Source organism: Melospiza melodia, chromosome 17 (assembly GCF_035770615.1).
Source record: "Melospiza melodia melodia isolate bMelMel2 chromosome 17, bMelMel2.pri, whole genome shotgun sequence".
Lineage (NCBI taxonomy): Eukaryota > Metazoa > Chordata > Aves > Passeriformes > Passerellidae > Melospiza > Melospiza melodia.
In genome coordinates, this window is record NC_086210.1 from 4,354,297 (window position 1) to 4,376,068 (window position 21,772).

Below are 21,772 nucleotides of genomic sequence, written 5' to 3' on the forward strand. Positions count from 1 at the left end.
CGAGGCCCTGAAATGCAGCAATGGTCTCTTGGTTCCACAAAGCCCCGCTGCTTCACACTGGCCCCTTGGGACCATGCAGCCCAACACAGCCACAGTGATGTCCTTGGTTCCATGAGGCCTCACAGTGTCACAATGGCCCCATGGATCCATGGTACTCTGCAGTGTCACAATGGCCCCTGCATGTCACAAGGCTCAAAAAAGTTACAATGGTCTCCATGGCTCCTCAAGACCCCACAGTGTCACAATGGCCCCATGGATCCATGGCACTCACAGTGTCACAATGATCTCCTTGGTTCCACAAGTTCCTACAGTGTAACAGGCTCCACAAGGGCTTGCAGTGTCACCATGGCCCATTGGCTCCACAACGCCCCGCAGTGTCACAATGGTTTCCATAGGAAGGAAACAAGTGAGCCCCAATGTGCAGGGGCAGATGAGAGGCAGTCACCAGAGGCCAAGGCTAGCCAGACTTGACTATTAGCAAATTTTATCTGGGAGCAACCCTTGGATATAGGGAATTTTAGAGGTGGAATCCTAATTTCAGCCATGGGAGGCTAGACAAGAAAGACAGTTCTTTTCCACAGGAATAAAAACACAGAGCCCCGGTGTCTCATGGTCAGATAGGAAGTGGTCCTTGGCATGTCTAATTCAGTGGGACCTGTCAGACAGCCCCCAGGAGGCCAAACCAGGCAGACCTGTTCCATGTTCCCCTGATTTCATGGAGTCCCATACTGTCACAATGGTCCCCTTGATTCCATGAGGTCTTGCAATGTCACAATGGTTTCTTGGTTTCATGAGGCCCACATGGCTCCATGCGGTTCTGCTGTGTCACATTGGCTCCTTGTTCCTATGGGCCCCACAGTTTGATCATTGACCCTTGCTTCTATAGGGCCTCTGAGCTGCACAATGGTCTCCTTGATTCCATGAGGTTCCATAGTCTCACCGTGGTGTCCTTGGACCCACATTGTCACAACTGACCCATGGTTTCATGAGGTTCCATAGTGTCACCCTGGTCGCTGTCAGAGGCTGGATGATGGATTGATGTCCCGAGACACCTTGGGATGCTCAGAATGCCCGTGTGGGGCCAGGGCCGGGTCAGGCCTTGGTTTGTGGTGGGACAGAGCCCCACTCCCAGCCCTGACCTGGCAGAGCTGTCAATCACACAGCAGGGGGTGATGTTAACCCAGCTCTGCTTAGCCCAGCTGTTAATCAATCAATCACACACTAGCAGCTGGTGCTACCCTGGCTCTGATTGGACAAGCAACTGACAGTCCCACCCAGAGGTGGGCTCATGAAGGCCCAGGGGGTTAAAAGATGGAGCACGAGGCCAGACCATGGTCTGGGTCCTGGCTTCTCCTGGGGTTCCTTTGTTAGTGATGCTGGAACCTGAGCAGTTGGTACCTATGTGTGTGTCTTTCTATGGATCTTCTGTCTTTCTGTTGTTTGCTATTTCTTCTCCTTCTAATCTTACTTAGCTGGAACATTTTTGGGTAACTTAACATCTTAAGGGATAAAGGTTTTTAGATTAAATTTGCTAAGTTATTGAATTTAATGCTATGATAAGGGTTTCATATTGAAGTGGATGTTGTATTAAACCCTTTGCAAAAGTTCCTTGATTGTCTATATTTTGCCAATAATATTTTGTGTCATTTTGACCTCTTAGCTACATTGATCAGAGCATGGTGCTGGTATCAGTGGGCTGTGGGTTCAACCCTGTGTGGGCCATTCACTTAAGAGCTGGACTTGATGATCCTTCTGGGCCCTTCCTACCAAGAATATTCTTTGCATCTGTCCATGTTGAGAATATCTGGTTGGTGTTTCTCCTGTGCACCAAACTCAAGTCAAGGAACCTTTGGTTACCCCCAGCATTTCAGTGATCTGGAGTGTTGCAGCCCTGCAGGCTCACAATGGCCTCTTGTTTCCATGAGGCCCCACAGTGTCCCACTGGCCCCTCAGTTCCATGAGGATCTGGAGTGTCACATGGGTTTATGGCATTTGTCCTTGCTGCCCTTCACATCCCCCTGGCCCACAAACAGCCCTGAGCCAGCCGTGAGGGACAGGCCCTGCTGTCCCAGGCTGGGCTCAGGGCTTGGCCTTTCTGCTTCCCCCAACCAGCCCAGGCCTTGCTCAGCACTGCAGTTCCCTGCTCAGAGCCTTGGGCTCCCTGCAATCCTGGCCTCAAGGATCTGCTCTCAGCAGTCCCTGGGCAGCCTTTGGCACTCCCTGCCCTCACTGGGGCCCAGCCATGCTCCAAGGCACTTGGAGTTTTGCTGCTGACTCCTTGAGCAGCTTCTTCATCCTTCTCTTCGTGCCTGAGGCTCCTGGACCCAGCTCCAAACCCACCATGGGGATCATGAAAATACAGAATGCCCTCGGGAGCTCTTTGTCTCCCTTCCATTGTCTTTGAGTTTCCAGGGCTTGTGCAGTGATTAGAGTCAGTTTGGAGTTCTGTTCAGGAGGATGATTTCAAAGTGCACCTCATGATTTTTCGTTTTTTAATCATGAGTATTGTTTTTTATTTTTCAGTTCAGAGAAAAGGTAACTGAAGCTTTCCCCAAGTGATCTTGATGCTGAATGTCTCCTTAGGAGGTCTGGGCACAGAGAATGACACCCTTGCAAGCTGACTCTGTTTGGACAACCTGCTCCTCATCCCCGGCCTCACCATGTCTGACATCATCCACCTGGGACTAACATCCCAAAATATATTAAAAAGAAAGTAATTTATTATTTATTTTTAATATTTTCCAATTAAATGTATTAATTGTATTTATTTCTTATTTGTAATAATAGTTGTTTCATTTTTATTACCTAATTTTATATTTATATCAAAAATCTATCCGTGTTTAGCAACCAGTAAAATTAATGGTAACTGGTTCTAAGTATCACAATTCCCTTCATTCACTAATTCACCTCTATTGGTTATTAATTTTTACCCTCTTTCTGCTACTTCACCCTATGTTTAGTCCTTTTGTAATGTTTTTAATCCTGTTTTTCTCACACATGGTTCAAGGGGGCACTTGGGCTTACACGGAGATAATTTTGAGGCACATTTGGGGCAGTTTTGGGTCTGGGGAGGGAATTCAGAGAGAACTTGAGCGTCGGGAGAACACTTGGGGGAGCCGGGTGGGAAATGGGGGGTGGGGGAAGGCACTCAGGGATTCTGAGGGACAATTCGGGGTCCAGGGGACCCCTTGGGGATGCAGGGAGACCCTTGGAGGTCAGGGAGGGGAATTTGGGGCCCTTCGGGGTCCGGGCGGGCCCTTGGGGGGCTCTAACGGGGCTCTCTGGGCGCGGGGGTGAAGGCGGAGCGCTAATGGCGCCCTGCAGAGCGCGGGGTGTGATGGGAAATGAAGTCTCGGCTGCATTCAAACGCCACGAGCGCCGCGGAGCATGATGGGAGATGTAGTCCCAGAAGTAGCTCCACTGCAGCACTTGGGGGTCCGGCCAGCCAATTGTGGGTGCGGGCGGCCACTTCGGGTCCTCAGGGGGCACCTGCGAGAAACCTATGGTGACGGGAAGCCCTTGGGGGACACCTGGAGAGTCGTTATGGGTCCCTTTGGGGCACGGAACATGACGGGACTTGTACGGCCGGAACGGGCTCTGGGGTCGCAGGGCATATCGAAGATGGTGGTCCGGCTACAAAGATGCTCTACGGTGCGCAGAGCATCACGGGAGATGAAGTCTCGGCTGCACTGGCGCTCAGTGGATGCCGCGGTGCATGATGGGAGCTGTAGTCCCGAAAGGACCCATTGCTCACTGTCATCCTCCCCAGCCCATTCCATCATTCCAGAGGCTGGTCCATCACAGGGGATGTCCTAAATCCACTCGGTGCCTGCTTCTTCCCCAGGTGTCTGTAAGGTTGCTTTGGCAATGAGTACCACACTCTGATTAAATTCTTTCATGGGGCACCTGTGCCCATAGCACCCATTTCCAAGCTCAGGACAGCGTCCCAGGCAGTGACATGGGACACAGGGTCTGTCTGCAGTCATCCAGGGGTTGTTCTCGCCACCACAGGCACACAGCACTTGCCGTGGTGGGTTTGGGGGATAGTCAGTCTGCCAGGACTCCCCACACTTATATTCCAGCCCTCAGGAGCAAAACCCTCCCCAAAAAGGTTTTTTATTTGGGAGGTCAAAAACTCTTTATTTGATATTTCGGAGCCCAAATCCTCCCTAAATGAGTGTTTCTTAGCTCCCTAAACTGGTATTTCAGACACCAAAATATCCTTAAATTGATGTTTCTCAGCCCAAAATCTCTCCAAATTGCTGCTTCTGAGCTAAAAATAGCCCTAAGTTGCTTTCGTTGAGACTCGGAGCTCCCAAAATATTTTTTTTTTTCCCCGAGCCAAAAACCTCCCAAAATCAGTGTTCTGGAGCCCCAAGGCCCCCAGAATTGCTCATTCTCGGCCCCAAAGCTCCTGAGCTCACCATTCTGGCCCCGAAGCTGCTGACACAGGGGTTTCTAAGCCATGAAGTTCCCAGATCAATGTTCCAGAGCCCTGACGCCCCTCACTCACGCCCTGTGCCTGGTGTGCCATCAGCCCGTGGGGTTGATCCCAGCCAGGGAGGCTCCGGGAGCGATGGGCGGGGAGCGCTGGCTGTGCCCATTTCCCACCCCCAGCCAAGGAACCGCTCCCTGACCAGAGCGGGGAAACCTCATTTAGGGGAAATCGGTGTAAAACTGGGAAAGGAGCTGCGGGGAGAGAGGGAGGAGCCCGTGGGGGCGGGAACGGGTCGGGCACAGTGAGCTAGTGAGCTGTATCTATCCCAGTTTTTAAGCAGTGCTTGCGCCCCAGCGCAGAGCGGCTTCTCCCCTGACCTGTCCCAGGTAAGCGCCTGCCCCTTGCTCCCGGGTTTCCTCAGGGCTTGCTCCTTCTGCTCCCGAAACTGATGTTTCTCAGCCCAAAAGTTCTATAAATCGCTGTTTTGGAGCTCCAAAGCTCCCTAAATAGGGACTACAGAGCCAAAAATCGGCTTAAATTGGTTGTTTTGGAGCCCAAAAGCTCTCTAAATTGTTCTTTTTGCTCTGAAAATATCCCAAAATCACTCTCCCTGATTCCCAAAGCTCCCAATATGATTTTTTCCCAGCCTTAAACTCCCCAAATCAGGGTTTCATAGGCATGTGTGTCCCTAAATTGGTGTTTAAGAGCCCCAGTGCTCCCTAAATCAGTATTTTTGCACCCAAATGCTGTTTCAGGTCCCAAAAACATCCCCAGGTGGGTGAGCCCCAATGCTCCTGAGACTCCTGTATTCTCAGCTGTGAAGTTCCCCAAATACCAATTTTTGAGGCCAAAAGTGCCCTGAAATGGTATTGCTGAGCCCCAAAGTATCCTAAATTGCTGCTTTTGTGTCCCAAGTCTCTGGACACTGAGTTTTCTGAGCCCCAAAGCTCATTAAATTGATGTTTCTGAGCCCTGAAGCTCCCCAGGTTGCTTTCCCTGACCTGCAAAGCTTCCTGAGATCCCATTTTGAGTATTGGAGTTCCTTAAACATTCGCTTCTGAGCCCAAGAGCTCCCTAAATTGGAATTTTGAGCTGAAAAGCTGCCTAGAGGGGACTTTCTGAGGCGAAAAGTTCCCCCAATCAGTGGTTTTGAGTCAAATGCTCCCTAAATTTGTGTTTCTCAACCCCAATGCTGCCTAAAGTTGAGGCTTCTTCAGAACCCAAAATCTTTCTAAATCAGTGTTTGGGACCCCAGAGCTCCCAAACTTGCAGTTTCTTAGTCCAAATGCTCCTGAGTGGGAGTTTCTGAACCCCTGAGAACCCAAAATTGCTGGTTTTGATCTCAGAAGCTGCCTACATCATTTTTGTTCAGAGCCAAACCCATCCCTAGATGGTTTGGAAGGCTGTGCCTGAGTGCTGGTGGAATGCAGAGGAAGGGGAGAGGCTCTGCCAGAGGAGTGTCAGGGAGGATGAGGATGGGAGGTGTGAAGAGCAGCTGGGATACCTGGACATCCTCAACAGGATGGGCAGAGGTTAAGTTGACTTGTGTGAGTGAGCAGTGGAGGGGTCAGAAAGGGGGGACGCTGCCTTGCCAGCTCAGAAACCCCCTGATCATCAGGGAGAGTGGGCAGAAGAGCTCTGGGGGCAGCCTGGAGTGGTCTCAGGCCAGTGAGCAGGTTCCCATGGGAATGGCAGCTGCCCTGACATCCATGGCCAGGCACAGCAAAGGGCTCCAGCAGCATGGGGGATCCGGGAGCGATGGCTCAGCAGAGCTGCCTGGTGCGTGGATGGGGGGTGCTCACGGGGAGCTGCTCCTGCCCCACACAGGGATGAGCTCCTCAGTGCCAGCCTGGGCTGTCACAGCCGGGAAATAGCGGGGTCCAGGCACCGAGGGGCAGGGACTGAGGCCAGCAGCAGAGCACACAGCTGGGGCTGCAGAGGAGAAGGCTTTGATGGGCTGAACCAGCAGCTGCGGAGGGTTCCCACCCCCACGGGCTCCTCCCTCCCCCCCAGCACCTCTTTTCTCCGTTTGACACTGATTTCCCATAAATGCCTATCAGGAAATATGCCGAGCTTTCCAGGGCAGCCTCTTCTGAGGGCAGGAATGGTCTCTCCAAGAGCCAGGAGTAAAGCACTCCTCTCCTGAGGCTCTCAGCTGAACTGAGCAAGCTCCAGGTGAAAAGGCAGCGCTTGGGAGAGGGAGCACACGGGCCAGCAGCCAAACAAGGCAGCAGCACCCGGGGCTGTGTGAGCAGGAGCCCAGCCAGGGAAAGGGCTCAAGTGCTGAGTCCAGTTCTGCCAGAGGGGATTGAGTGGGAAAAGCTCCCTGGACCATCCTGGGGCCTTCAATGGGTTTTGCTGAGACCTGAAGAAGCCCTGCTGCCCTCCAGGGCCCCCAGGGCTTTCAGTGTCTTTGCCTCATCAAGGCCCAGCTGTGCTGCAGAGGGTGGGGGACCAGTCAGGAAGGGTTGGAGGGAGACCACAAAGTTAATATTCCATAGAATTCCCATTCAAAGTCGATTGTCCCTTCCCGCTCTCAGTCTACAGACACTAATCCAGTTCCTAATTCATTCCTACGTAGAGAAAAAATGGTCAATTCAGACTTTACTTATTTATTTCATGGGTTTTTTTCTGATAGCAAAAATTGTTACCATGACTCTTGCTACACATTAAATGGGAAAAAAGTGAAAAGTAAGTAGCATATTGATTAGACACAGCCTGGTTGCCATGAATACATTATGGATAATTGTTTGTTGCTTTGATCTTGGCTGATTGGAAAAATTTTTAGTCTGAATATAGAATGAATAATTATTTCATGGAGTGACTAGAACTTAATTTAATTTTTATATTTAATATTATTAGCTCACCTTAGCACACCAGAAAACGCATAATGAGATTTCACCACCACTCATACAATCCTCCTGGATTTAACTCACATGCTGGTAATAATGTTTTATTGCACTCAATGCATAATTCAAAATGTCTAATTTATTGGGCATCTGTTGGCAGACCAGACTCTCTTGGTCTCTGGGCAACAAAGCCATCACTGACAATGTGGCAGAGAGAGTTTCTTCTTTTTTTGTTTCTTTTATTTCTTTTTTTTATTCCATATTTTTTCTGTCTTCTCTTACCCCTGCCCCACCCCCCTTTTCTTTTTTATTCTCCTCCCTTCTCCTGTCTTTCCCCCTTCCTTTTCTTTTTCCCCCTCAAAGCTTCAGCTTTGGCTCAAGAGTGCAGATGTGGCCCTGCATAAAATAATTCTCCTGTCTAAAGCAGTTGTCAGGGCTCCTTCCAAATATGAGAGACAGAGAGGACAATGTGTCTCTGTCTGTGAGAAGTGGGGTGACCCATCCCTGGAAGCACAACCATCTTTCCATGAGCGGTGATCTGAGCTAATGTCGGTGTTCATCAGTGATCAATGGCAGAGGTACATCCAGGACAGCTCCTCGTGCACATCATCTACTCATTGTTACTGTTTGAGAAGCCATCACGCTATTGCTCTGCTTTCAGGAGAAAACTCCTCAAACTCTGAGCATTTTTTGCCATTTATATGCTTTCCCTCCTTTCAGACCAGAGCAAAACAGTAAAATGTAGTGGGAAGAGATGGAGCAGGGTTCATTCCTGGGAAATCACCCCTGGCATTTCCTGTCTGATGCTTTCAGTTAGACCCGTGGGACAGCCATGGGCCCTGGGGCTGTGACTTCTCGTGGTTCCCTGCTGGCATTTCTCTATTTCTAATCCTCCCCTCTTTTCCTCACCTGGGTCTATCCTCTCCTTGAGCACCAGGAAAGCTTTCTTACATGCAGCAGCTTTTGGCAAGGGGTCCCTTAATTCAGTCCAGGTCCTCCTTCTCTGGAACGTGGCCAAAGAAAACAGAAAGTCCCAAGGAGCAGACAGCCCAGGGAAATGGAGTGCAAGAAAGAGGGAGAGCAGAGCACAGCAGTGAGTTGTGCCCTGAGCAGACCTTTCCTCACTCTTGAGCAGTCCCTGTTTCTGCCTTCACCTCGTCCCTGCTGCTCTGATGGATGTGCTCAGAAGGGACAGGCAGCTTTGTTGGAAGGGTCAGCAGGGCCCTGCTTTCTGCAGCTAGCTGTGCAGAAGAGGATATTTAGGAAACTTCCCAGTCTGACCCTTCCCAAGGCTCTCTGGCCATCACACTCCAGCCACCAGAGGTGTTCAATGTTGGGAGGAGCCCCTCCACAGCAGTGGCTGCAGTGCCCCAATGGGCCCTGCTGGACTCCCCACACCCAGCCCCTGTGTCCTCCCTGGTTCCAGCCCAGGTTTCCCAGAGCAGTCTCAGCTGTCTGATTCCATAAAGCCATTTATTCCCAGTGCAGTGACACAGGAACAGCCTGAGCTGTTCCCCCAGCAAGGGAGCCCCTCAGTTTTATCCCCTCAGTCTGGATGCCCAAGGCTCGAGTCTGGCTCTTCCTCCCGGGCCCTCAGCTCCTGCTGGGTCTCTCGGTGTCCCTTCCCCAGCAGTGCCACCACTCTTGGTGCCCTTTGTTGGGCTCTGTTGGCCATTCATGAGCTCCTGTCTCGGGCTCCCACCTGGAGCTCAGCTTGCATCAGGCACTGCAGCTGCCCCAGCCACCTTCACCAGGTGTGTTCACAGCCAGGAGAGGGGAGAGTGGGAGTGAGGTGATTTCAGTTTTGTCTTTGTTACTCAGCTTGCTGCTCTATTGGGAATTGCTGAAAAAGCAAAGCAATCGTCCCCAAGTGGAGTCTGGTTTGCCCATGGTGGCAGCTGGAGAGGGATGTCCCAAGCTTTATGTGAGCTCTTCAGTTGTATTTTTTCCTCCTGTCCAGTTGAGGAGGGGGAGTGAGAGAAGTTTGATGGGCATTTGGCAGCCAGCCTGTAAATATTCTCAGTTCAGTCAAAGAATGAACAGAGACAATTCCTCACAAACTGAACCTAACAATCCTAGAAAAAAAAAATCAAACAATTATTATCTCTCTTTCTATAACCATTGTTTATAAAAATGGTTTGCTAGAGTGTACTAATCATAATGCATCACTAGTGTGAGAGGTTTTCACCTTAAGACCAATCAGGTCTTAGGTCCACTACTGTTCCTAGAGGAACTGTATATTTCTTAATACTATCCACGAATAATAAAGTGTCTTTCATGCGTTCTGCATCACGGAATGAGTGGTAATTACTCTCTGGTCGGGACACTTCCTGCGTCGACTCCAGCCAAGGTCACTTGTCCTTTCACCATAGATTTCTTCATAGCTGGTCAGGATAACCTCCAGGATTTGAGTCTGAAAGAATGGAAAATGGTCCCTTGCCTCTGAGGAAAATATGACTGGGGTTGAACACCAGGTTCTGCACTCTGCAAAAGCAGGTCTTAATTTTTACCAAGGAAGATGAAGTGTGTGTCTGTGAGAATTCTCAGAGCTCCAGGGCAGACAAGATGGGTTAGGGACCAGCTGGGAGTGCAACAGAACATCTTATCAACTGCCTTGTCTTCTCTAGTGCTGAGATGTTGCTCAACACAGAGATTTTGCCCCTCTTTTCCCTTGCATTGCAGAGTGAACATAGAGAAAATGATACGGGAGACCAGAAGCAAGGACTGAATATCTTGGAAAGAGCTGTATTCTGTTTGGACAGTGATGGAAAGGAAAATCAGTAAATTAAAAAACCCTGAGTAAATCAGAGGTTTGAGTAGTATATTTTGAGGGATATATGTGTCACAAAAAAGCTCTTAAATGCATTTTTTAAAACCTAAGGGGAAATATCATAGTTAAGCTTCCTCTTTTTCATTTTTCTTTTTGTTTTCAGGTGAACATAATGGCCACAAAAAAAGGGAGTTCATGGCAGCATGACCAAGGAGGCCAATTTGAGTTCATAAGTAAATGTGGACTCATGGCTCCCATTGCTCTTGCCTGTGCCCATCCTTGGGAACCTTGGATGGGATGTGTTATCCCTGAGAGAAGTGAGGCCAATGGAGATCTCTCCCCTGAGCACGTTGCCTGCAGAACCCCTTCCAGAGCCCAGCTGAAGGCCTGGCCTTTGGGCTGGGATCAGTTTGGTCAGAGGGGTGACCTCCTTTGACCAGGGACACATCCTACTCTAGTGGGGGATGTTGCTGAGCAGGGCTTTGAGGGTCAGGCTGAAATGAATGTGCCAAGGGACAGTGAAGGGGCCTGGGAGGTTCCTCTCCACTCCTGGTGTGTGGCAGAAGAGTCTCACCCTCTTGTGGGTGGCTGTGCTCTGGTGGGACTGAGGCACCTGTGTGGTGCCCGAGTGCTGTGGCAGCTGAGGCAGCTCCCTGGCCCAGGAGAGCCTCAGTGGGCCTGAGGGTCAGGAACCCCCCAGCACTGCATGGGGCTCCTGGGTCAGCTGTGGGATGTGTTCTGCCCCAGAACCTGCTCAGTGCAGCCCTGGAGTTCCTTGGGGAAAGGTCCTTGTTAAATATCCTGTCTTTGATTTTATTTTCATGTGCATCTGATGTCCAGTGTCTGTGGCTGCTGGCTGTCTGGCTCAGAAAGGTGTAGAAGCACTATTCAAAGAGCTAAGTAAGTGTGCTGGATCCCATTGCTCTTGTCTGTGGCCATCCTGGGAACCCTTGTGGTGGGATGGGATGTGTTATCCCTGGGAGAAGTGAGGCCAATGGAGATCTCTCCCCTGAGCACATTGCCTGCAGAACCCCTTCCAGAGCCCAGCAGAAGGCCTGGCCTTTGGGCTGGGATCAGTTTGGTCAGAGGGGTGACCTTCTTTGCCCAGAGACATGTTCTACTCTAGCAGAGGTGTTCCTCACAGTTGGTAATGGTTTCAAAGACACAGCACATCCCTTCTGGGATTTCCTTTCCTTTCTTTGAGCACTAAAGGAGGAATCTTACCCTTGGCTTAGCTACAGGGACAAAAGGCAGAAGCCTTTCTGTGCAGGTGAGTGCCAGTCCTTGCCCACACTCCCTGGAAACTGAACCCTGCCAAGCAGGAAGGAGATCCAGAGCTCTGTCCTGCATGAGGGCCCAGTGCAGTCAGATTGAGCAATCCCACCTGTCCATAAATTCCCATTTCCAAAGGCCTCCAGCCAGTCCTTTGTTACATTGCCCATCCCCATGCAGATGCCCAGGATGCCAGAGTGCAGAGATGTCCCAGCAGGGGGTTTTTCCCAGCACAAGCAGAAGGAGAGGAAACAAAAAACCAACCTGTAGAAGACATAAGAAGAGACCTGTGGGAACCCAGAACATCCCTCTGGCAGTCCAGGATGGCCAGGACCCATGCCAGGGGGCTCAGAAGCCCTGGCACAGAGCCCAAAACACCAGTGGGTTTGATTATGACCCGTAGAGCAAAATACAAACCTTATATGAAGATCAGCAGGCCACAACAGTTTAGGTAGAATATTAGTGAAGTTATCACAGGGTGGAAAAGTAGATTTTGGGGTTTTTGGTATGGGGGTTCAGGAGGCAAGATGGAGGGAACTGGGTGTGTCCAGCCTTTCTCCTTCTTCTTCTTGGCCTTCATCTTCTGCTGTGATGTTGGCACTTACTGATTGGTTTAGAGTAGAAGCTCACTATCTAACATAGGTGATAGGTATTGGAAAGTAATTGTAAACATTGTACATGCAGTTTTTAGTATTAAGACATAACACCGCCCCGGGGGCAGGCAGAGTGCCTCAGACTGTCCTGCTGAGCTGACCTTGGCAGGGCAGGAGAAAATTTTTTATAGATAAGATAAAATAAACAACCTTGAGGCTGAGAAATGAAGAGCCCTGACTCCTTCTTCAAGCGCCGGGCTGGGAAAAGAGACTTTGAACTTTTCTTGGGGTCACTCTGAGCAGCAAGAGACCCTGAGACATTGGCGTCCCTGGTGGGCTCCAAGAGGGCACCCAGGTGGGCTCTTGGCAAGCAGCCACGCCACAGCCATCAGCTGTTGAAACCCAGCCCGAGAAGGAAAGGAAACAGGCACTCTCAAGGGAAAAATCCAGAAAGAGCATCTCGACCTCTGCTGAGAAGATTCATTTCAAGCTCGACCTGGAAAGAGGAGGACCAGAAGCACGCCTGGAAACCCTCACCTGCAAGCTGCTGGACGGTGACCAGGGCAAACTCCGGACTGACCTTGCAGATGATTCAGCTTTTGGTAAGAAAAGTCAAAATTGAGAACATGGGGGGGACACGCTCCCAGGAACAACCCAGCATCTTGTCAGCCCTACAGGGCATGGCAGTCACACACCCTGTGAAAATCTCTGAAAAAAGATAAATGGCCTTGAAGCTTTTATCCCCAGCAAGGGTAATGTTAGAGGCAATTTCGTGGAATTCCGCGGGGGCTGCCAGCTATTAGCAGGCAGCAGTATTCTCTCGAGGATGGGGGAAGTCATCCTGCCATCAGCAGGCGGCAGTTGCCCTTACCGACCATAGAGGGACAAAGGTAATCCCCAGCAAACAGGTGTGGGAGGAATTGGCATCATCTCCACAGTGCCCAGGGTCCCATGGGTCCCCAGAACGCCCACAACTCTCAGGGGGAGGAGGGCGGAGGGGGTCGGTGAACCCGGGGCAGAGCCGCTTCTCGGCGACTGGCGAACCCGTGCCACGGCGGCGCCGGCCGGCAGCAGCCCGGGGGGGCCGCAGAGGCGGCCGTGGGGGCTGCGGAGGCCGGCGGGGGCCCACGGGGGCAGCGGGGCAGTCGCAGGCACAGCAGCGGCGGAGGCGATAGCGCGCACGGCGGTGCCCGGATCGCAGCAGCGGGCGGTCGGCAGCGTGCAGGGCACGGCCGGCGGCTGCGGGGGCTGCGCGAGCGGGGCCGGGCCGGGCGGAGCGCGGGAGAGGGAGGCGCAGGGCTGGCTGCGCTGGCGGCGGGCGCATGCGCCATGGCGGCGGCGGCGGTTTCACGCAGGGGGTGCCAAAGCCGCGCGCGAAGGGCAGAACCCGCGCGACTGCGATGGCGGCGGCACCCGGGGAACGCGCACGGGCCGCGGCAGCCGCGCCGGGCGGGAGTGAGGCGGACGGGACGGGACGGCTGCAGCGTCCCTGCGACCGCCACGGAGCGCGGCAGGCGCCCGCTGATGACGCACAAACCCGGCAGCCGGAGCGGGGCGGGTTTTTCCCCAGTGCGCAGACGCGGCACGGACGCGGCCGAGCGGGGACCGGAGCCAGAACTGGACCGGGGCAGCGCCGGTGTCGGTCACGGGCACAGGGGGCGTTCCCCAGACCGCGCCTGCGCCGAGAGAAGCGCCGGGGAGGCGCGCTCGGGGCGGGGGCATTCGCACTCCCGTGAGGGCACCGGCAGAGAGCGGGCGCGGTCTGGGTGCAGAGGGTGCCCGAGGGGCCGGCCCTGCTCCGGTCCCACGGCAGCGGGCACGCAGCCGGCCCCAGCAGCCAGCACACAGTTTCAGCCTCCATCAAAATCTCAAGCTGGAGATTTTTCGCGGGTGCAGCGCATGTTGTGTGAGGCACACCGAATTCCTCAAAGGCCCGGTCCCACAGAAGTGACGGAAACAGCATTTACCAGATGATCAGGCTTCAGATGCAAAAGATGGACATGTAAAAAAGCTGTCCAAAATCGGAGTAAAGTGAGAAAGCACCCAGGTTTTTTCCCAAGATACAGAAAAAGGGGAAACCAGTGCAAATCAGTGGTATTCCAAATATGATATAAATGGAAATCTTCTGTTGGGCAAAATGCCTCTTAGGGAGGGAAACCATTGTAGAAAGATAGAATTATTAGCAATGATTCAATTACATGAAATGTCTCTGAAGACAGAGCATTTGAGAAATATCAATCAGATCCTATCTGTGGGTCACCAGCTGATTCTCCAATGATTCACAGTTTTGTTGGTATTGAGTTTATAACCTTTGTTATTTTTGGATTTTATAGGTGATACTGATAAATAAGGATTGTTATTAATGCTATATGAATACTTTAGAAAAGTTGTCATAACCCCTTCAAATACTTCCTGTTGATAAGTTGATTATATAGTGAGAATTTTCAGAATTTATTATAAGAATTATGATCAAGATATTGTTGTAATATTTACAGCCAGCTTTCATGTGTTTCACTGTCTCTTTGCGTGATCATCTACAAGACACGTGTCTCTTCAGAATCTTGTCTTTTTGGTTTTTAACTACTCATGTTTTTTAGGTTTCCTTTAAATCCAGATTGCCAGTTTTGTGGTTTTCTTCAGCTATTATTTCTTCAGTTATTATAGAGTACTTCAGCCGAGAATTCAAGAGGTTTGCTGTGTTTGAAGAATTTCTGTCCTGACAGAAGTTTTGGAGGGATTCAATTATTTAATGGTTTGATTGATCTTTAATCCTAAGGTTTCCTATTCATAATTGCTGTTTTAAGAGTGTTGTTTTAAAATGTATTAAGTGATGTCCATCAATTAGAGTTTGAACTCTTGCCAAGTTCTAGCTCTACTTGAATGGAATGATTGACAATCAGCCCAGATGTTTTCTGCATCAAAAAGTATTCAAGTCCTTTTCACTTGGCAATTTGACCATGTATGATAGCTGAGCCTGTTTTCAAAGGGAGTTTTGAGAAACATGAATCCAGACATGAGTTCTCCATTTCTCTATTGTTTTAAGGTTCATCAGCTGTCACAGACTCTGGGATGACAGTTCAGTGTTGTAGTGACTGATAATGGTATGATTGCAGATGTGTCATTGATTATGTGCATTATCTGATTGATTTCTAATTGTTGTTATCTTACATTTCCCTATGCAATATTGCATAGAGACTGAAACAGAGCAGACCAAGGTTTCTTTTTCATATATGCGAAAAGTCAATCATATAATGTGACTTTTTCACAGTGCTGGTAGCACGTAGCTGCGACCCAGCTTTGTCTCCCCTTCCCAGGGAAGTCCTGCTCCATGACCTTTATCTGCCTCCCCAGCAGCTCAGTGGTAGGAAAAGCCACTTGAAGTGGCTGATGGATTCTCCCTCAGTTTTTTGCAGAGGCTTTGAGCCAGGAGGTTCCCTGGAGGGACGCTGGCTCTGGAAACCTCTCCTGAGCTTGCAGGTGTGGAGTAAAACTCCCTGCTGGGCCAGTGAACAACAAGTTATCCTCTGATCCATCTGGGACCCCCATGGCTTGGGGTCAGCCCTTGCTGGGGAGCTGCTGCTTGGGAGAAATAGCCACTCCCTTTTCATAAGTTTAGAAAGGTTTATTAAACCTTATCAAAAATGCAACAGAAGACTGAATAGAGAAAATGTTATGGCGCCAGGAGCAAAGGATTTTCCCCACCATGTGCTCACCCACACAATGGAGTTTTTGCCTTTTAACCCTTTAGCCCCTCCCAAAATTCTGTCCATTGACTCCTTCTTCAGTGTCCAGTGGTAGAGTTTACTTCCTCAAATCTTGATTGGAGGTCAAATGTCACTGTAGTGACAAGGTGACCCTCCCACATATCCCAACCCCAGGTGTCCCTTGATAACAACTGAGGGGGTAAAAGAAATTTTTCTTAACTTCTATACATGGTATTTGTCTGTTAATTGTGAGAGTCAATCATTGTGGCATTCACGTTCTCTGAATGGAGAGACATAATTTTCTCTCAAGGTTTCTTTTCCTGGAGAAGCACAGGGAAAAGCAAGAAAAAAATTCGTATCTCCATCATGTGGAAAGTGTTAGGAAGATTATTTACCTGAAGTGATTTGTCAGTTGGATTCTGCTGAGGATTGTTTTGTTTCCTTGGCCAATTGGAAAAAGCTTTGTCCTGGCTGTCTGGAGACAGTCACAAGTTTTCTTTAGTATTCTTTAGTATTCTCTAGTATTCTTTGTAGTATAGTATGCATCTTTAATATAGTGTAGTACAATGTAATATAATATAGTTTAATAAAGCAACTGTTCAGCCTTGTGAATCAATGGAGTCAGCTGCCAATCATTCCCTGCAATGGGGCATCCTGCTTTTTGATAAATCATCGCATTACTCATCTCTCACACTGCAGCTCCTCCCCAGGTGCTTTGCTCTCCTGCACTCACACTTCTCTCTGCCAATCTGTGGCTTATTAAACAGTCTGCTGGCTTTGTCTCTCCTGTGGCTGCAGGCAGCGTCGATTCCTGCGGACACGAGAGAGCTGTGGCTGGAAAAGTTAATGGAGGGGAAAGAAACAGGGAAGAAGAAGGGCTCTGGTGAAGATCACACTGCCCTCCTGAGGCTCCTGGGGGAGAAGGCAAAGTTGCATGAAGACCCCATGCTGTTCTCTGATGACATTTTTTTCATTGAGCCAATGGTAAGTGATAGGTGAAAACCTCATTTTCCTCCTCTTCTTCCTCCTCATCCTCCTCCTCCTCCTCCTCATCCTACTCCCCCTCTTCCTTCTCCCACCCACTCTACCCCCGGCTGCGGTCACTGGGCAGATCCTCAGCTGGCTCGAAGTGCTGGGAGGGAGGACATTGAGTTTCTGGTGCACCTGCAGAGCTCGCCTAAAAATGCCAAATGCTAAAAGCATTTCTGCCCTGGAGGCTCATGGCAGGGTTGGGTGCCTGACAAGGCCAAGCTGTGGTGCCAGGGCTTGAGCTCAAGGGCACTCTGTGCGTGTCCTTGCAGTGTCCACAGGGAGCAGTTCTTACAGGTAGGGGCTCCCCCCACACATGAGGTTCAGCAGAGGCTGTTGGAACACTGCCAGGCCACATTCTGACCTGAAGCTTGCAATGATTTGCTGGGAAAGTGAGGCCAAATTCAGCCTAAGGCTAATCATAGAAATACCAATCCCCTCCTGTAACCACGCCTTGCACTATTTCTGAGTGTCCCTTCCAGTGTCCTCTGTAGCCTGGACACAAGGGTGGAAGGTTGAAATGGGCCTTTGGAGTTGTCCTGCACACAGGGACAGAAAATCTTTTCCTTTTCTGTTTCTGCAAGCAAACCACCACGTCCTCGTATCAACCAGAGTCCTGATTCTGAGTACTGGCATTGTGAGAGACAATGAATGCCTGATGTCTGCACAGTGCAACATCCCTTCTCATCTTGGAGTAAACCCTAGAATAATGCCAGCCTCTGCTTTCTTTCAATACAGGTTAAACTAATATTTTTATTTCTAAGGTTCTGGTTCCGGGCAAATTTGGGAGAGAACCCCCCAAAGGGGCTCCTCTCGGAAAGCAGATTCAATCGGCCCCTACCCCCAACCAGTCCTGGAGAAAAGACCTCCTTGAAGTGGAAAAAACCTGTTTATTAAACAATAAACCCTAAACAGTATTAATCAATAAAACCCCTTGCTGCTCCAAAAGAGATGACAAACTGAGAAAGTCCCTCCCTGGGTTGCAGCTCAGCTCACTCAGTCTCTGATCAGTCCCTCTAGTGCTGGAAATGTCGCAGGCCAGGCCCAACCCAGTGGCCACAGGTGGAGCTGTCGGTGCTCTTCTGGTGTTCAGTCCAGAGCAGTTTTGAACAGGTCCAAAGAAAAGGGAAAAAAACCCCACAGTCCAGGGAACTTCTTTGCCTCAGCAAGCTAAATTAACTAAAAGCAAAGGAGAGCTCTGTCCCGCTGTCTGTCCATCCACACACAATGCAGTCCAGGAGCAGGAATGTGGAGGAGTGAGTGCAGTGTCTGAAAACAAACTGCTGCTTCTTCTCTCCCCCCTTCACTCTCTGCAACAAGTCTTAAAGGTGCAAAACTTATTATTCAGCATAAACAGAACAAGACGATTTGGGATAAAAGCATCATATAGTCGACCCAAGACAGGGATCATGTTCTCTTCTTCTTGTGAAGAGCCACCAGTGCACAGTGGCAGTTGCATCCCACTGTAGCTGACAGCAGCATGATGTGACCAAGAGCCTTTGTCAGAGCAGCAGGAATATTGTGGAGAGTGGGAGCTGAACAGCTGAGCATTGAGAGTTTCCAGCGCTGTGTTGAGCTGGGTTTGGAGTGTTTCCTTGGGCTCCTTGTGTTGTTCACTCATTACTAATGCTCTAAACAGAGGCTTACAGAAGTGTGGTTGAAAACAAGAAATGTGACGTTTGCAGAGCAATGTTTTGCTGTCTCTTTCTGCTGTAGGAGGGAGAAATTGGGCCAAATTGTTTGGCCAAATTCAAGGTGACCTTCAGACCCCTGGAAGCACTGGAGAATGGAAGTGTGGCTTACTGCAGCATCTCAGGTACAGCTCCTTTGCCCTGCTTCTCTCCCCCTCAGTGAAGCCATGGTGCCAGCCTGAGCCCACGGGGCTCCCATGGAAGTGCTGGGAAGAGTCCCTGGTCAGCAGGGCAGTGCTGGCACATCCCCCCTGGCCCTGCAGCTCCCAGGGAGTCTCCTATGCCAGGCCAGGGCTCAGAATGCTGTGTGTGCCTGACTGATCCCAGAACAGCTCAGGCAGTGCAGGGAGAGGTTTTCATGCCATGGCTTTGCCAGCATTCCCCCAAAGGCCAGAGAGCTGCAGAGCAGAACAGCTTTAGTGAACAAGCACTCAGCCCCTGCAGGCCCCTGGCCTCCAGGATGATGGGTCCATTTGACATGGATCCATCATCAGGCAGCAGGAGCTGAGTTACAAATGTGTTCCCTGAGCCTGGATTACCTCCCAGTGCCCAGACAGCAGCAGAGCAGAGGTGTTTGAGCCCCCCTGAGCCCAGGGTGTTGGTAGAAGGAGCAGCCTTGGCCAGCACCTGCCTCTCTCCCTTTGTGGGAATTGAGCCCTTTCAGCTCTGTCTGTGGAAATAGAACACAGTGCTGAGTGTCAGGAGTTGGGGACTTTGGCAACAAAGTCCTGTGTTCCTGGGCCAGGTAGTTTGGTAATTGCCAAACTCTGTAGGAGCTCTGTGCCTTCACTGAATGATTTCAAAGCTCCTCTAAGTGCATGGGAAGAAAACCACAGAATCACAGTATGTTAAGGATGGAATGGACCTTAAAGGCCTTTGGGCAGGGACGCCTCCCCCTAGAGCAGGTAGCTCCAAGCCCCATCCAGCCTGGCTTGCAACACTTTCAGGGCTGGAACCTCCACAACAGCCCTGGGGAACCTGCTCCAGTGTCTCACCACCCTCAGAGTAAAAAATTTCTTCCTAATATCTAAGCTAAATTTCCTTTCTTTCAATTTATACCTGTAACTCCTTGGCCTGTCACTACAAGGCAGCAGAGATGTTTTAAACTCAGCAGACTGGTGGCTGAAATTGGAAAGCAGCCCAAGGAATGGGTTAGAAATTAGAAGTCAGCCCCAAGGCTGAGGGAAGAGGAGGGTCCATATCCTCTCCTGCAGCATCAGGAGCTGGTTGCATCCAGCTCAGAGTCAGGGTCTAGCACTGAGGCAGCCTGGAAAATCCAGTATAACAGAGGGAATGATTGTAGTGCAATGGACATCTCTCCCCAGGCTGTGAGAGCAGGCTGCCCCTGCAGCTCAGAGGGGAAGGCCAAGAACCCTTGGTAGAATTCAGCTCTCCTACTCTGAACCTTGGGAACATTTCTATCGACACCCCCCACATCTATGACGTGAGCAGAAGGCTTGGGGTGGATCCTGATGGCTCCTGAGGCAGAGCAAGCCTGGTGGAAGTGTGGAATTGCTGCCGACCTGGGCAGTTGTGAGCAGGGAATATTTGATCTACTGGTGAAATCTGGGAGGGTCTGAAAGGTGTGTCTGTTGTTCATGAAGCCCCAGTTCCTTCTTTGGGAATCAGCTGGGAGGCTTGCTGCAAAACAACCCCTTGGCATATGAAACGAAGCCTGGGTCAAAAAGGGATGTTCAGAGGCTTTTGTGGTCGTGCCAGACACAAGGCACCTTTGGACTGGGCTGTTCAGATGCAGCTGGAACAAACTGGCTGCCTTTGAGCTTCTGTCAACTGCAGACAGCTTCCAGTAGAGTGTCTCCTGCTTATTGCTGCAGGTCACAGGAAAGCCATCCAGCCTCCTGGCTCAGTGCTGGCCCTTGCAAAGGGCTTGGGAGTTCTTTCCCTTGCTGACTAGTCCCTCAACACACTTCAGCCTTGGTGCATCTCTGGCTCTAGAAAGAGAAAAGTTTTCCTGGGAATAAAGCAAAGCATTTTTCTACCTATTTGTCTCCTCCCCAATAGTGTCAAGTTTGCAACAAAATCCAAAGAGAGAGCAGCTGAAAGAGGTAGAAGATGAGGCACTACATCATGCCAGACACTTCCAAAAGCTTGGCTGTGGGAGGCAAAGACATGCTGAGTTTTCTTACCAAAAGATGATGCTGTCTATACATTTTGATGCTGATGCCTCATAATCAATGTATTGTTTACATGACATGGGAAAAGGTGAATGAGTAGATGGTGCTGTTGGAGCTGTGCTCAGTGGGGCAGCAGCAGCTCTGGGGTGATTCCCTACGCAGCTGCAATCAGCCCACGTTGCTCTCAGGGCCAGGTCTGAATGAACTTGGTGATGTTGATCAGAGGTGCACAACTCTGTGTCCATGGGATAACCCCAGGGTTGTGGACTCCAGTTCTGTGGAGTTGCCGCTGCTTTGCATGAAAACTTCAAGGCAAAACTTGTCCTGTTGTATTTTTTTGCCATTCAAAGCATTGTCTGCTATTTCTGGGTATTAATTGCGTCATTAGACAATAACTCACAAGAAGGGAAGATTCCACATGTATTTCCATTTTGCTTTCTTGCTGCTGCAGGTGGAACTGATTAACCTAGGAGCTATTGATGCTCCCTTCACCTATAGCCCTTCAACTGCAAACGTGGGCTTCTGCTTCAAGTTTGCGCCCAAGGAGGGCATCGTTGCACCAGGTGGGACCCAGACTGCTCAGATCTCCTTCAGTGCCACCATAGTGTGGAGGTTTGAGGAAGAATTCCAGTTCAGTGTGGCTGGATCTCCTATGTCTGCACTCCTGAGTATCAAGTAAGGATGGTCAAAGCCAGGCACGCGCCTGTACGTCCTCAGCACAAGAGAAAGGGGCCGCTTCATGTGAGCGGTCCCAGCCCCTCCACGCGTGCGGGATTGGTGCCAAAAGCCAGACAACACTTAGCGGTGGATCACACGGCTCGTGCGTTAATGGAGAATGCAGCTAGCTGCAAGAATTAGTATGAATTGCAGGACACATTGGTAATCCACACTTTGAATGCACTTGCGGCCCTGGGTTCTTCCCGGGGCTACGCCTGTCTGAGCATTTCTTGACGATCAGTCGCCGTCCGGGGGCCACCACAGTGGTGCGCCTGGCGTCGCCTCACAGGCCAGTTGACTGTGGTCAGCAGCGGAGATGATGCTGGCTCGCTGGTGCCCAGAGGGAAGGCGGTCAGGGGTTTGGCAAGGGATGCTTTTCCCTTGGCGGCCTCAATTTTTTCCCTGTGACCCAGCAGGCGTCATCATCGTCATGGCTGTCATCGTCATTGTTGCCGCGCAGGGCCTTCATCCCCCTATATGCAGACTCAGGGACTGATCCATAGCTCCCCACTCCTGGAGTGAGCCACTGGGGCAGAGTTTGTCCTTGGGGCACCCATGCCGCGGTATGGTGGTG

The 21,772-nt window shown here is 50.6% G+C and overlaps 1 pseudogene; it reads left to right on the forward strand.

Annotated features, from left to right (window-relative positions):
* Positions 1 to 21,274: 21,274 nt before the first annotated feature.
* LOC134426068 (5.8S ribosomal RNA) lies at positions 21,275 to 21,427 on the forward strand (annotated as a pseudogene).
* The last annotated feature ends 345 nt before the right edge of the window (positions 21,428 to 21,772 follow it).